Source organism: Heterodontus francisci, chromosome 2, assembly GCF_036365525.1.
Source record: "Heterodontus francisci isolate sHetFra1 chromosome 2, sHetFra1.hap1, whole genome shotgun sequence".
Lineage (NCBI taxonomy): Eukaryota > Metazoa > Chordata > Chondrichthyes > Heterodontiformes > Heterodontidae > Heterodontus > Heterodontus francisci.
This window is the reverse complement of record NC_090372.1, coordinates 137,044,826-137,061,460: the sequence shown is the minus strand read 5'-3', so window position 1 is coordinate 137,061,460 and position 16,635 is coordinate 137,044,826.

Genomic DNA, 16,635 nt, shown 5'->3' with positions numbered 1-16,635 from the left:
AGGGCCGCAGCACAAGACAGCTGGCAGCCTCACCGAGAGAGGTGGATGCTGCTGAGGCAGAAGGGCGACCTCAAAATGGAGTTGCTTTCAGTTGCCTGCATTGAGGTCAGAAAATAAAGAGGCCCGAAGCTGGTAGGGCCATTGGAGTGGAAGGGAAACCCTTCCGTGCAATTGGTTTCAGGTGTGGTGGTGAATGGAGCACGGAGCCTCCAATGGCCCCCGGCCTGCTACCGGGATGCCGCCTCCAATGAGGTGCTGAGCTCCGCACTCGGCTGGGAGTGGAGATTGGGGGCACTCCAGCAGCAGAAAACTACCAGACCCGTCACGAAACGGCCCCTAAGATCACCCCTGGAAAATTCCCCGGAGGTGGGAATGCGCAGGGAATTGTCCTGACGCGAGTCCCCCCTATTTTCCCACCAACCCCCCAAACCTCCAACACTGTCTCCATGGGGCCGGAAAAATTCAACCCCAGGAGTTTAGGGACCAACTTTTCCTAGCTCTGGAATGATTATCTACCTTGCAAATATTTTAACCCTCTCATGCGTGAACTGGTAGATTTGCCTTTTGGGCTGGAGAAGGAGGGGAGCAGCAAAGAAGACAGGAACAAGCAAGAGCAGCTGGGAGAAGGAGGAGGGCATTGTGGAGGGGAGTCCTTACCCACAGTAAGTCTCCGGTGAACACTTTTTCCATATCAACCTAACTAAACAGCAATGTATGAGGTTCCAGCACTTCGTAAAGGAGGTTGTAATGGAGTTCAGTCACCTGCTGAAAGCACAACTGGAGCACCAAACTAGGACATGGGTAGCACTGCTTGTGGCTGTCAAGATCCCAGTGGCCCCTCATTTTATGCCAAAGGGCTGTTTCAGGTTCTAGCAGGTGACATCAGTGACATTTTGCAATTTGCTCTTCACTACAGTAGCAGGAAGGTAACCAAGTCTCTCTAATTCACGTGGAACATCTATACCTCCTTCCTCATGGACCAAGAGAAGCGAATAAGTGAACATGCATGTCAGGTGTCTCCAAAGTGCAAGGGGTCATAGAATGTACTTGCACTACTTTGTGCACTCCCCATTGCCAGACTGACAACTTCCTCAACAGAATAGGTTACCATGCCCTCAATGCCCAGCTTGTTCACAACCATAGACAGCACATAATTCAGGTTTATGCCCAGTTTTCTAGCAGCAGCCACGATGCCTTCATCCTGTGCCAGACCTCTGTCCTAGCTCTCTCACGTCACAGGCTGTCTACTTGGCTCAGACACAGAGTCAGTCTACAATGAGAGCTGTGTGACCATCCAAAATCTCCTTGAGCAGACCATTGACATTTTCAAATAATGTTTTGCTGCTGGAACTGTTCTGAAGGCGTCCTGCAGTACATCCCTGACCACGCCTCCCAATTTCCTGTGTGCTGCTTATGGCCTTGCACTGCTTTACAGAGCGTACAGGCCTCAGCATCACCTGGGCAGGAATAAATGAAGGAGAAGGAAGAACATGAACAGTGTTACGACCATGGTGGAAGGATTGCACTGTTAATTCAGTCCCACTTCTTCACAGGTCACAGCACATCAATACATTTTCCCACTGACCAAAACAGCCAATTAGATACTCTATTTATCCCCAGAATAAAGCACACCAACCAGGTTTCTTTAATCAACAAAAAATTATCCATTTATTACAAAACCAAGTCTTAACCAATAATGAAGTAAATCTATATATGAATCAAGATATTTAAGCTCCTTATTTTTTCCTAACCCTCATGCACACAGATACATCCAAAAACCAGTTAACTGGGAAAAAAGGGATTTTGGTTTATAGCTGTTTCATAGGAATAAAAGGAATTAAAAAACTTAGACTACCATGATCTGGAAGGAAGTTCTTCAGTTTGGCGAGGTGTCCCAAAGTCAAATAGTTGGATTCCACTCAAAGTCTTTCCAGGTAAGGTTGATGAACAGTCTGTGATGGGTAGGCGTTCAAAGAACTTCAACATAGCCTTCACATAGGTCTTCCATCAAGGGTGTAGCAACAGGTAGCAACAGGTTATAGTTCTCACATTCGATGCAAAAGTCCCTTTTTTGAAGATGAAAGATTTCTGCAAATTCAGTGTTTCTTCGAAAATGCAGGAGGCAACAGTATCACTTCATATAAGCTTTTGCTTTTCAAGAGCAAGGATTCTTTACAGAGAGGTAATACTTTTCTGGTTCTTCTTCTGATCTCTAGGCAGATCAAAATCAAACCTTCCAGAAACAAGACACATGCCAAGTCATAAATTCTGTCTTGTCACTACAGAGGGTGGCTCTTTGGTCAAATCCCCTGCTGATTTCCTTGAAATTACCGGCTTTCCGGTCCTTGTTTACCAGTTCAACTTTTGTTGATCTTCCTTTCAAAACATCCATAAAGTTCAGCTATCTTCAGGTGTCTCGATGTTGACTGAAATCCTTCTTAGTTTTTAAAAATATAGAATCCCAAGTTTTAATACAAGAAAATGGAAATCCTCGTAACAACAGCATCAACCAGCAGTCCCCCAGGCTGCTTGAACTGTCAGGGAACAACTGATACAAGACTGCTTCACCTGAACCATCCCTCCCTTCTCTCATTCACCAACCTGCCATGTCTATAATTACCCTCCTTATAATCACCATTTGATTGCCCTCCTGCGATCCATCCCTCACACGTATAAATAATAACAACAAATCCAGAATACCCAAGTTCATGGCAAGATTTGGATAACAGTTAACTTGCAGAATTGAGAATCGTCCTTGCTAAAGACATTACTGCCTGTCTTTGTGTGCATGTTGACCTTTGCTTGTGCTCTTACAAAGTATGTCCCCAGTGGCTACAACTTGGGAGGTGGAAGATTGCTCAGCTTCAGATGGCCATGATGGGTGACCTTGAGTGCCTGGCTGCAACCTGCAGCATCTTGGTGTGGGCCCAGCTGGCTGTGTGGCACTGACAAGGATGTTAGTGGGGTGTGTAGCAGGAGAGCAGGCATGCTTCCGTCCTGAGAAAGTAATGGATACAGAACATGTCTGCTGTAGGAGAAGGAAATGGAGTGAAGAGTGGTGCAGTGATTGGATAAAGTGAAAGGTAATGGGGGAGAAGGGCGTTGTGAGTAGTGGGGCTGCAGGTGGTACAAGTGTGAGCAGGGATTAAAAGAGGTTTAAAGTAGAATTCTTACCTTGAAGCGCTGATGAGTTCAGTAAATTTTTATTGCCATTGTAACCATGGCCTGGGAGCTAAGCTCCTGATAGTCACCTCTTTGGACACTTCTGTCCACTTTGAAGGTGTTGCCTTAAGGATTTTCTCACCTCAAGAGGGAAAACAGGATCTGCACAAGGACCTCTAAAAGTTTATCAGAGAATCTGGGTGACTTATCTGCAGTGCTTAAAGCCATGTTTGCCCTTGGACTGCATTTTCTTCTGCCTGCAGCCACAGTGTAACTCCCCTTTATGAGTTGCAGACTGCCTTTAAGTGGTATTTGTGATGCCTGATTTCCCATCCCTTCTAACAGCCAATAAGCAGTATGGGTAGCATTGGCTGTACACCTGACTAAAGGTAATGACTTCCCACCACAATTTTCATGTGGACCCTTGCTAGATCAAACTAAAACGTATCCCTCTGTCCTTTTCTCCTTCCATAGCTCTGCTCAAATCAATCAAATACAGCATGCTTTTCGAAAAAAATGTTGTCTTCCACCTTTTTCACTGTAAATTAAATTTTAAATGTCAAAAATAAGCTTTTAAGCAAGGTAATAGAAATAATAACATTTCTTAAAATATTATGACTGCACAATTGGGCACAGATGTGAAAAAGTGATGCATGCAGTGCATGCAGCTACTTCCAGTGCTGCCTACGCAGCACTCAGTGCTGGGAAAGGCATTAAAACCGGGCGTGCCATGCATGTGCTAGAAGCTTCAGGAGAGGTCTGATCGTGACATCAATCAGCCGTTCTGGCTGATTTAATGCAAGTTTTCATAACTTCGACCACGCATGTGCTAATCACTCTCAGTTTAATATGCGTTCAGCTACACGAGGGACTCTGCACTAGTGCTATTTAAAAAGGCAGCCATCCAAATTGCCATCCAAGGAGAGATGCTTTTGACTTACTTCTGCTGTGGAAAAGTTTGTGGAAGTACTGTGGCTTGTTTTTGGAGGTCTATTGGTGAGTAGGTGCATTTATTCAGCAAGGCAGAGGGCTGGTGTCAGGAGTCCCACGCCAGGCCAGAAAGATGAATCAAATCCCACCTTGGCTGTATGGGGGTCTATGGCTGCATTTTACGGGACTCAGGCAGTTAACTGCCTTTAAGGACGGGCATCCCACCTGCAAGAGCTGTCAGCCAATCAGAAGGGCCTGCAGCTCAGCATTCCCAGCATTGGGAATGGTGGCTACTACTGGAACTGCTGTAGGCCCAACACCAGGTGCAGTTCTGGTGCCCCGGACTCCAGGTAAGTGGGGCGGGCTTACCGAGGCCATTCAGGCTGGGGGGGGGGGGGGTTACTTGTTGAGGGCGAAGGGAGGGTATTGGTGCAGGGAGCCGTCCGAGGACCACAGATTTCCCAAGCAGGAGATCAGCCCCCCCAGCCCCCCCAAGCCCACAGGGAGGCTGTCTGGTGTTACTGGGTGGATTCTCCACATGGCAGAAGGGCCCCCTCCAACCCCGGCCATTGGTAAAATGCCAGCCATGGCAGGTAGAGGCCCTTAAGTGGCCATTAATTGGCTACTGAAAGGCCTCAATTGGCCTCTGAGCTGGAAGGCCGTCCTCCACCCCCTGACTCACCTCACTATTTTATGGCCACACCTCCCACCCTGCCCATCCCTAGCGGGCTGATAAAATGTAGACCCAAGTCTGAAAGATGTGTGGGGGACTGTAGTTGTAGTGTCTCTGGGTCTGCAACATAACTGAGAAATGAAGCAGAGGCTGCAGAGAGGTACCACACTACAAAGAGGGACAAGGCAGAGGGCTCTCCACAGAAGGCCCTGCCTACCATGTGTTTTTGGAAAACACTTTTCATTATCTCCACCTCACACAGGAGCAATCCCTGAGGCAACTCAGATTCAACAAGGAGATGGTCATAGAACTGTGTCACCTCCTTCAACAGGACCTGCAGCCTAATGCAAGGATGAGGACGGAGCTGCCAATGGTCGGAAAGCTCATGATCACATTAAAACTCTATGCAAACAAATCATTCCAGGCAGGATCAGGTGATCTATCCAACATCTCCCAGTATGGAGTCCATTGCTACATCCTGGAATGTGACAGAGGCCATATATGCAAAGAGAGGTAATTACATTGTGTTCTCTCTGTGCAGGGAGAAGCAGGATAAGCAGGCATGTCGATTTGCCAAGATAGCAAGATTACTGATGGTGCAGGGAGCCATCGGCTGAACACACTTGGCTCCGTGGGTCCCTCATACCAACGGAGAGAAGTAAAGGAATCGCAAAGGGTTACACTCCATTAATGTGCGGTTCATATGTGAGCACAAATCGTAATGTCAGTGACTGCCTGCTATCCTGGCAGAAGCCACAACACTTTCATTCTGAGGCAGTCTGGCATTCCCACCAACTTTGAGCCTCCAAGTAGAACCAGAGAGTGGTGGCTAGGCGACAGAGGCTCCCCCCTCCACCATCCGACAACGTGAGGACAATGGGCATGTCATGAAAGCCATGGAACCACTGGGAACATCATACAGCAGACCAACAGCATTCACAAGCAATATGCCTGTTGCCTGGTCCGCTCCATGGAGCCCTCCAGTACATGCCGGAATATGTCTCTAAATTCATGATGCTGTTTTTGCTGTGTCCTCCACAACATCACCATCATTAGGGTGCAGCCATTGCCACCAAGCATCCAGAGGCCAACTCAGGAGGAGGAGGAGGAGTACAGAGTGAGGATGCAACTGGGACCTCTACGTTCTAGGAGGGCTGTCCGAGAATGCCTGCTCAGACTCCATTTCCCTAAGGAGAACATCTCCACTATGGTTCCCCCATTCCCCACATTACCATACATATGGTACCATCAAAGGTCTCCTTGTCCAAGATCCTGCACTAAAAACCACCACCAATAACCTTTCCATAACATCTTTATCCAAAACCACATCACTTATACAAACAATAATGAACTACTCATCCTTGTGTTATGACCGAGGCAGGAGGAGCGCATTGTTTATTCCAGTCCCACTTCTCCACAGGCCACAACATATTTCAATGTTCCCACTTACCAAAACAGTCAATCATAACAGGGGCGGCACAGAGGTGCAGTGGCTAGCACCGCAGCCTCACAACTCCAGCAACCTGGCTTTGGTTCTGGGTACTGCCTGTGCAGAGTTTGCAAGTTCTCCCTGTGACCGTGTGGGTTTCCTTAAAGTGCGCCGGTTTCCTCCCACAGCCAAAGACTTGCAGGTTGGTAGGTAAATTGGCCATTGTAAAAATTGCCCCCAGTGTAGGTAGGTAGCAGGAGAATTGAGGGAAGGTGGGGATGTGAGAGGGGAAAATGGGATTAATGTAGGATTAGTATAAATGGGTGGTTGATGGTTGGCGTGGACTCGTTGACCTAAAGGGCCTGTTTCGGTGCTGTATCTCTCTATATACTCTATTTTTCCCCCAAATTATCAGTTTATTATAAACCAGGTTTTAACCAATAATTAAGTAAAACATACTCACAAATTGAAATATTAAAGCCCCTTATTTATCCTAGCCCTCACACACACACACACACACACATACATATCGGTTAACTGGGAAAAAAATAAAAGGGATTTTTGTTTCCAGCTGTAACAAAGCAATAGAAGGATTAATAAAAAAAACACTGAAAAGAAGGTATGGAAAGATGTTTGTTTTGGTTAGGCATCCCAAATGTGTGTCGACGGATGTCAATGGGATCTTCCCAGAACAGTTCTTTCCAAGTGATGATGATGATCAGTTTGGGTATGCCTTCCAAGAGATGGAGCTACAGAGGCTCCAAATAGGTCTTACAGCAGGAAGGCAGCAACAAGGTTTCAGTGCCTGTACATTCGGTGCAAGGTTCCTTCAAAGGGGTTTTGGAATTTGCCACATTGGAAATACAGGTTTTTTTTAAAGAGATGAGCTTGTATTCTCTTCTGTTGCAGGCAACAACTCAACTTGCTTTTTTAACATTTCAAATTGAAACTAAAACTTTCCAGAAGCAAGCCTCCTGACAACCATAAATCTTGGCTTGTTACTTCTTTGTAAACATCTCCCCACGTCAAAAACAACCCCTGCTGCGTTATTTGAAAACAAGTGCCTTCCAGTAAATGTTTATAGTTCAAACTCAGTTTAAACCTTCTGGTGACCTCCCTTAAAACAAAACATCCAAAATTCCAGCATCCATGGATTCCTTTTCAGTTTTAAGATGCAAATTCTCAAAAATTTGCAAAAAAATGGAAACACTCGTAACACTTGTACATTCCCTTACTGCCTGTCTTGTGGGTGTGTTTCCCTGATCTAGTACTCCTATTCAGTGCTATCCCAATGTCTGCAGAATGGTTGTTGGAAGACTGCTGATGCTCAGTGAAGGAGATTGTAGATGACCTTGTAGGACAACCTTGTGCAGCTCTGGGCCTAGAAGGCCCAGCTTTGGACTGCACCACCTCTGCACGGGTGGCAGCAGTTTCACCTGGCTGGCTGGCAGGTGGTAGCAGTAGCAAAGACACTGGTGGAATAGCAGGGTGGGAGATCCTGTTATCTTGTGGGAGGATAGAGGAGCTACTGCCACTTCCATGGGCTGGTATCTCAGCAATTCTATAACCTGTTGGGGACAGATTGCTGGACTGCTGTGAGATACTGCATGCCCCTTTGTGCATTGAGATCTTCAGGCATGACAGCAGCAGTCTGTGGCAGCAAGCATGAATTGCATGACCCCCGACTGAGCTTCCACTGCAGCACTGAGATGTTGGGTGACTTCTGCCTGTGCTGCAGTGGAAGCTGAGACAGCAGCCATCAGAAACTGCATCATGACTGGGTCTGCATGTGCTGCCACTGCGGAAAGGATGGGCTGCAAGCTCTGCACAATGCCCTCTGTCACACTGGAGCCAGACTCCTTCATGCTCCTTGGCAGTGAGAGAAGGCTGTCTGGCAGGCCTGCCAATGCCCCAAGTATCTCCGTCTGCATGTTCATCAGCGTTCTCCTGTATGCCGTCCCATCAAAGTCCTCATCTGAGTCCCTGTAGCAGAACTCGTCTGCAACCTCCCCCTCCAGTGAGCCAGCACATGAGCTGTCCTTTCCCCTTGGCCTGGTTGCAGCACACCCATGCCTAGTAAATCACCATGTGCAAATCCAAACTCTATACTAACCTCTAAAGTTTATGCAGTGCCAGTATCTGAGCTGGAGGCTGCGAGTGTAAGATCAAGTGACAGTGCTTCTTCATCAGTGGTGTCCTGCTGCTCTATCCTAAGGCTGCTATGGCTGGGCAGGTGGCTTTTCTTGGTTATCTGAAAGCAGAAAATCAGAGGGGAGGTTTGGCATGAGGGAAGTGGTGGAGGGGTGGATAGCAAAATGTCCATGGCAACATTATCTGCAGCTGGCCTTCGTGTCAGGTAGAAGTATAAGGGTGAGATGGGATTTGAGCAGGGGCAGGAACATACTGTCATCCTCAATGTTCTCAGCGATGCTAGATGCATTGGGCTCTATATAAACTTGGCCCATGATCAGGAGCAGCCGCTTCTCTTTAGGGTTCAGGAGATGCAGGTGTGCCTGTCCTCTGCTGCTTCTGCTCTGCTCCCTTCTGTATTGTGCCAACTTGTTCTGTAAAAGAGAGGGAAAAATGTCAACGATTGTGTTGCAATGGGTTTGGGTGATGTGTCTGCCATGGATGAATAGCTGGAGGCATGTGAAGGCAGTAGGAGATGGGTGTGAGGCTGGCATCGTTGGTAGGTGTAAATACTTTACAATGAATTGGAGAGGATGAATTTCCAAAGATTTATTTCAGGAAAACTTCACATTTAAAATTATTAACAACTGTTTTTTTTTATTATGAACTGCTCAATTTTTGGCAGTTAAATAGAACTGTGATTACTGTGTCTGTGGTTTCTTTGATCCACATTTAGGCCTGTACTTCCTTTGAAAAAAAAAATCCTGGTTTTTGGGTGGTCGCCTGGTTTGTCTGCAATATCTTCAATATTCTCTCTGGGAGTCAGTTGCAAACATCAATCACCATACAAGGGAGATAACAGGAGGCCTCCCTGAAAAAATACACAAATGCATCAAATTCCCAAAATTTACTCCTACTTTCATTGTGCCCTTCAACTACTACTCCTTATTACAGTGACAACCGCTTGTGCCTAAAACTCTTTCAGGCTTGACTCTAGCCATATATTCCAATGTAGTGCTGCTTGAGTGTTAGGTGGTTATAAGATTGGTGGCTGGGAGTGTACCAATGCAGACTGAAGTAACACCCAACTGAATGATGTCAGTGTCCTTGAAGGACCTGCCTCTAATCACATCATTTGTGTATCCAATGCTTACTGAGTTCAAACCAGAAGCTACCTTTTGTGCTGGCTTTGGAAGCTACTGCTTGGTTGCTGGTCTGTCAAGAAAAATAGTAACATCTGCATCAACGCCATACAACCGGCACAGTGGCGCAGTGGTTAGCACCGCAGCCTCACAGCTCCAGAGACCCGGGTTCAATTCTAGGTACTGCCTGTGTGGAGTTTGCAAGTTCTCCTTGTGTCTGTGTGGGTTTCCTCCGGGTGCTCCGGTTTCCTCCCACATGCCAAAGACTTGCAGGTTGATAGGTAAATTGGCCATTATAAATTGCCCCTAGTATAGGTAGGTGGTAGGGAAATATAGGGACAGGTGGGGATGTGGTAGAAATATGGAATTAGTGTAGAATTAGTGTAAATGAGTGGTTGATGGTCGGCACAGACTCGGTGGGCTGAAGGGCCTGTTTCAGTGCTGTATCTCTAAATAAAAGATAAAAAAATAAAAAACCCATTAGTCCTGGGTTAATTATCTACATGAGAGCAGATTAGATAATGCCAATTACACCCTGAAAGCCTGAATTTGGGCGCTCTTTAGGCCATCTTATGGAAACAGTCATTGCTGTAACCCTGGAAGTCAGATTACAGTCACTAGGTCTTTCCTCACATTATGCCACACCTCCTGTATTGCATTGCAGATGAGAGTTTTGGATTCTTTGAAAGCTTCTACCATCTGCACCACATGACCTGATATTGTCTCCACTGTTGCATATGAGATCTACCCTCCTACATCATAGATCTTTTAAAGGCTTGGCCAAGAAATCTCAGTCCTTGGGCTCCTTCGCCAAAAGCAGCCATTTTGGCTCCTTGTGGAATGAGTTTGGCTGTTTCTTCTTCCAGTTCCTCCTGCTCTGTGGTTCATTCAATGATAGATCCTATGTCTCATAGTGTCCTAATTCCAAACGGGTGTATCTAGGCTGCTGCTGGAATATGTAAGGTACCATGAAAGAGTGGGTGAATCATGTGAAAGGTTTCATGGCAAATGTTAGGCTGTTCATCAGATGTTTTCTGCAAGCATTCAGCATGGGTGAGAGACAAAAAAAATATTTGCTTTCAGAGGGTACACTGACCGATGAATCAGATGATATGACTGACCAATAGCCTGAGGTCTTTGAAGCCATCAGAACCTGACAGCTCTCCTCTCAGTTCTCCATATCTCACAGCCTCCCTGTAGTTTCTGCCCAGAAGTTGCAGAGCTTCCTCCTCACACCACTGAAAGGCCTAATGGGAGCCATTCTTCCACCCATACCTTTGCCTCTGGTTGGGTACATGTTTCTCACTTGCAAACAACAGAAAAAATGTCGTTCATGCTCCAGGTTAATACACAATGAGAGTAAAATTCAGCTTCAACAGGGTTACAAAATGAATGTTAGTAGATCGACCGCCCATTATAAACCGACTATATTTCTTTTCCATCGTCTTTTTATCTGGTGGGGCCATAAATTGCAGGAATATAGTACCAGCACTTGTGAGCTGCAGTGAGGCATCTGCTTGATACCAACAGCTCACCGGTGGCATGTAAATGAGCTCTGGGCCTCAAAATGGTTTGACCTCATGACAGCATGTAGTGAGCACGATACACTACCACCAATGCCCATTCTCCGCCTGAAGCTAAAGTTGGTCTTCATTTTTCATAAGAACATAAGAAATAGGAGCTTGAGTATGGCATTCAGCCCTTTCAGCCTGCTTCACCATTCAATACAATCATGGCTGATCTTCTACCTCAGCTTCACCTTCCCACACTATCCCCATCTCTTTTTATTCCCTTACTACCCAAAAAATCTATCAATCTCTGTCTTTAATATACTCAAAGACTGAGCATCCACAGCTCTCAGGGATACAGAATTACAAAAATCTACAAACCTTTAAGTGAAAAAATTTCTCCTTATCTCAGTCTGAAATAACCAACTCTTTATTCTGAGACTGTGTCCCCCTAGTTCTAAATTTCCTATCCAGCAGAAACATCCTCCTAACATCTACCCTATCAAGCCCCTTAAGAATTTTATGGGCTACAAATTGGATAGCCCCATTTTTGGACGCGGGGTTCATAATTCATGACCTGCCTGTACCGATTAGGAATGAGCTGGGTGGCACATAAAATTGGGGCACACATCTCATCTCCATGATTGTTGTGTCATGCAGACCCCCACCTGCCAAGAATGAGGCATAGTAATTTCATCATATGAACATTGATTTTAAGCTATTGCTGGAGTGAAGAAACGACTTGTTGAGGATCAGCAGACACTTGACAGGTAGAACATTTGCATACTAAGAGATAGTGCTTGGAGAGACAAAAGAATTGCTCACTGATACAATTAACAGAGATTGGGCGGGCAATGGTGATCCACATCTTGTCGGGGTAAGAGACAGCACTACACCCCACCTCCCCCCCACCACCCCCAACACTGAGAGCTTTGAAATCCACAAATACAGGAGTGTTTAAACCAGTTAGTCACATGACTAATCTGCTGGCCAACTTGGAGTTTTGAATTGTGCCACACAGAAAGGGACAGAAGACAGTTTGCAACTGAAGCTGGAACAAGGAAGCCTCTCTCCTGGCTGGCTCTCTCTCACTTTCTCCCAAGCCACCGGACCTATGGAAGACACATTAACCTCAAGAGAGAAAAGACTCCGACATCGAAATAAGTTGAAGTATGCACTGGGCCTCAACGAATTGCAGGACTTGTCGGCAACCAAAGGCTCCACATTTTAGTGCTGTATCTCTAAACAATAAACAATAAACAATAAACAATTAAACTTAGAGGACTATAATTATAATCCCAATATTGCCTCAAATGTTTCCTCTTTATTCTTTCTACTTTTTCTGTCTCTATCTGCGTGTGTATTTATCACGTATGTATGCTAGCGTGGTCACATCGCATATTTGTAGTCGTTGACCAGATTAGAGTTTAAGATGAATAAACTTCCACCTGTCTTGTTTAAATCGAAGGAACTCTGTCTGATTTCTTTGCCTTACAATTGGAGTAGTGAACAAGGGTTCACTGAGGTGGAGCTAAAAATACGGTGTTTCTAAAATTAAACCCTGCTGCATTTAAACCAAGCAAAGGCTGAGAGGGAACCCCTAGATCCCTTCTCATCTGGTTGTAACAGTAACATGGCCCAAGGTGGATTCCGTGCTGAACTGATCTCTGTAGCGCTGCCAGTGGCCTCAGTGCACTGCAGGTGGCAGAGTAGCATTCTGAAAACTGTACATGCTCCAAGCATTCTTCCCTTTTTAAAGGCACTGTCCCGAGAAAAGAGAAGCTGCAGCAATGCACAGACAGCTGGATAATCATTTTGGAACACTGATGGAAAAGGAGGATGTTACACCACACCAGGGAAAGGGCTCCCTGCTTCAGCAAAACCACCTTGGAGGTACTGATCCAACAGGTGGAGGCCAGGAAAGAGGCTATGTTTCCACCGGGGCGGGGGGGAGGGGGAGTGGGGTGGGGGGGTGCACTGGAAGCCTTCACAAATTAACTTCGGTAGGGAATGGGAGGAGGTGACAAGGGAGATTAATGCCCAGTGTGCAGCACTAAGGACATAGCAGCAGTGCTGGAAGAAGTTTAATGACCTCACACAGATGGTCAAGGTGAGTGACTGCATCTCCACATCACATCTCAGACCCACCACACCACCCACTTCTCACACTGCTCAATGTTCCACACCTGCATCACTCATCCAGCAACACACACTGACATTCAGGACTCATCCTTAACACCTTTAAACAAAACCTCACCCACACATACCTTCCAATCATGGCAGCCACACACACACACCGCTCCATGCCTCTGCAAAGTTACAGCTATTCAGCTATGGTAGGCATACCACCCAAGCACATAGACACAGACTCATTGATATTCTGATACTCAGTCATCTCTCAAGCGGGAGAAGGTGATCCACAACAGGAAGGAAACCTACAGAACTAGCGAAAGACCAGCATGCCTGCATCCCCTCAGCAGCCTCAAGGAGATGGGCCATAGAATCAGTGGACCAAAACTACACAGCCAGTGGCAGCCGGCGCTCCTGAGGTCAACAAGGATGATGGTAAGTTGCTGACTTCTGCACCTTCTCCACTCACTCCTCACTCTCATCCTGAAATATGTCATGACTTGGAAACCGCAAATGAAGTAACTGTGGACCTTTCTTTCCTTCTCACCTGCCCTTCTCTCAACCATACCCTCCCCTCATGCTTTTGTGCTTTAAGATAGCCAAAAACTGCCACCTGGTCCAGCACGGCAGCTTCATGAGGAAGGGTGTGAGCAACACTAGAACTCTGAGCAGGAAGCATTGTTACTTGTCTTTACATTTGGAGCCACTAGCTCAGATACTGGCACAGTCCTTACCTTGGAGGGTAGTATTGAGTTAAGCTCAGCACATGGTGAGTCACCAAGCATCAGTGAGTTGCAGCCAGCCTGGAGAGATTGGTCAGCTTGTGCATGGACTCCCCGGAGGACGAGGTCGCAGGTGTGTTCTGTTACAGGGGATTCCGATGACGACCTAATTGGGGCTGATGACAAGAAAATGCTGATGATGATGCATACTGAGATGTTTGGTGCATTGGTTAGCCTGTTGCGTTGTTGGGTTTGCATTAGTAGCATTGTATGGAATTCTAGAGAGATTCTTAGACTCCAGTAAAAGTTAACTAACAACTCTTTGCTATTTACTGTTACTATATACACTTTCCGCATGCCACCACAAGCTACCTAAGCTAGCATCCTTCATGCTGCTATACATTCTCCTTCTCAAGTCTATCTCATGTGACTGTTGCATCATCATTTGTACAATGGGAGGGTGTCTCTAACTGTCTTCGATATTAAGCATAGTCAGTATGAGGAATTAGGCGCCAAATTAAGAAGCAGAACCTCAAAGGTAATAATCTCTGGATTATTACCTGAGCCACGTGAAAATTGGCATAGGGAAAATAAGATTAGAGAAATTAATGCATGGCTCAAAGACTGGTGTGGTAAAAGTGGGTTCCGGTTCATGGGGCATTGGCACCAGGACTGGGGAAAGTGGTGGTTGTACCGTTGGGACGGTCTACACCTGAGCTGTGATGGGGCCGGTGTTCTAGTGAGCTGCATAACTAGGGAAGTAGAGAGGGTTTTAAATTGAATAATGGGGGCAAGGGATTAAATTTGGGAAGATATAGTAAATCAAGGAGTAGAGGCAAGGCAAGCGAGAAAGGTATTAATATGGGAAATGATGAACAGACTGTGACAGGAAGCGACAGAGTGTACAAATCTAAGAGTAAATCAACAGATAAGGCTAGAGGTTACAAGACAAAACTAAAGGCTCTGTATCTGAATGCACGTAGCATTCAAAACAAAACGGATGAACTGAGAGCGCAAAGAGAAATAAATAAGTATAACCTGATAGCCATTACAGAGACAAGGACGACATAGATTGAGACCTGAATATTGAAGGGTACATGGCATTTAGGAAGGACAGGAAGCTAGGAAAAGTGGAGGGGTAGCCCTGTTAATTAATGATGGTATTAGCGCAATAGAGGGGGATGACCTAAGTTCAGGAGACCAGGATGTAGAAGCAGTTTGGGTAGAGATGAGAAATCATAAAGGCAAGAAGTCACTTGTGGGAGTGGTGTACAGGCCATCTAACATTAACCACACGGTAGGATGGGGTATAAAGGAAGAAATAATGGCAGCTTGTCAGAAAGGTACACCGAAAATTATGGGGGCTTTTAACCCACAAATAGACTGGAAAAATCAGATGGGCAGAGGTAGCCTAGATGAGAAGTTCATAGAAAGTTTTTGGGATAATTTCTTGGAACAAAACATTATGGAGCCAACCAGAGAGCTGGCTCTACTATATCTGGTATTGTGCAATGAGATAGGGTTAATTAATGACCTCATAGGTATCCCCTAGGTAGCAGCGATCATAATATGAATTAATATTACATTCAGTTTGAGGGAGAGAAGAGTGGGTCTAAGACTAGTATTTTAAACTTAAATAAGGGCATGAAAGCAGAGCTAGCAAAAATGAACAGGCAAATTAGGTTAAGGGATAGGTCAATAGAGATGCCGTTGCAGACATTTAAAGGGATATTTCAGAATACACAGAATAGATACATTTCAACGAGAAAGAAACATTTCAAGGGAGGGAACTGCTATCCATGGTTAATTAAAACAGTTAAAGATAGTATCCAACTTAAAGAAAAAGCCTATATTTGCACAAAGATGGGAGGCAGGTCAGAAGATTGGACAGAATATAAAAAACAGCACAGAATGACTAAAAGATTGATAAGGAAGGCAGTATTTGAGTACGAGAAAAAGCTAGCTAGAAATATAAAGACAGATAGTAAGAGTTTCTATAGATATTTAAAAAAGAGTTAACAAAGTGAGCATTGGTCCGATAGAAAGTGAGTCTGGGGAATTAATAATGGATAATAAGGAGATGGCAGATGAATTGAACAGATATGTTGCATCGGTCTTCACTTCTGAGGATACAAGTAACATCCCAGTATTAGCTGTATGTCAGGAAATGGAAGGGAGGGAGGAACTCAAGAAAATTACAATCACCATGGAAGTGGTACTGAACAAATTGTTGGAAATGACAAGTCCCCGAGTCCTGATGGACTTTATCCCCGGGTCTTAAAAGAAGTGTCCACTGAGATAATTGATGCATTAGTTTTAATTTTCCAAAATTCCCTAGATTCGGGGAAGGTTCTGTTAGATTGGAAAATAGCGAATGTAACTCCTTTATTCAAAAAGGGAGGGAGACAGAAAGCAGGAAACTACAGGCCAGTTAGCTTAACATCTGTCTTAGGGAAATTGTTAGCAGCTATTATTAAAGACGTCATAGCAGGGCGTTTAGAAAAATTCAAGGTAATCAGGCAGAGTCAACATGGTTTTGTGAAAGAGAAATCATGTTTCACCAATATATTGGAGTTATTTGAGGGAGTTACATGTGCTGTGGATAAAGGGGAACCGGTGGATGTATTGTACTTAGATTTCCAGAAGGTATTTAATAAGGTGCCACATCAAAGTTTATTGCAGAAAATAAAAGCTCATGCTGTAGGGGGTAACATATTGGCATGGATAGAAGATTGTCTAGCTAACAGGAAACAAAGAGTAGACATAAATGGGTCATTTTCTGGTTGGCAAGATGTAATGAGTGGTGTGC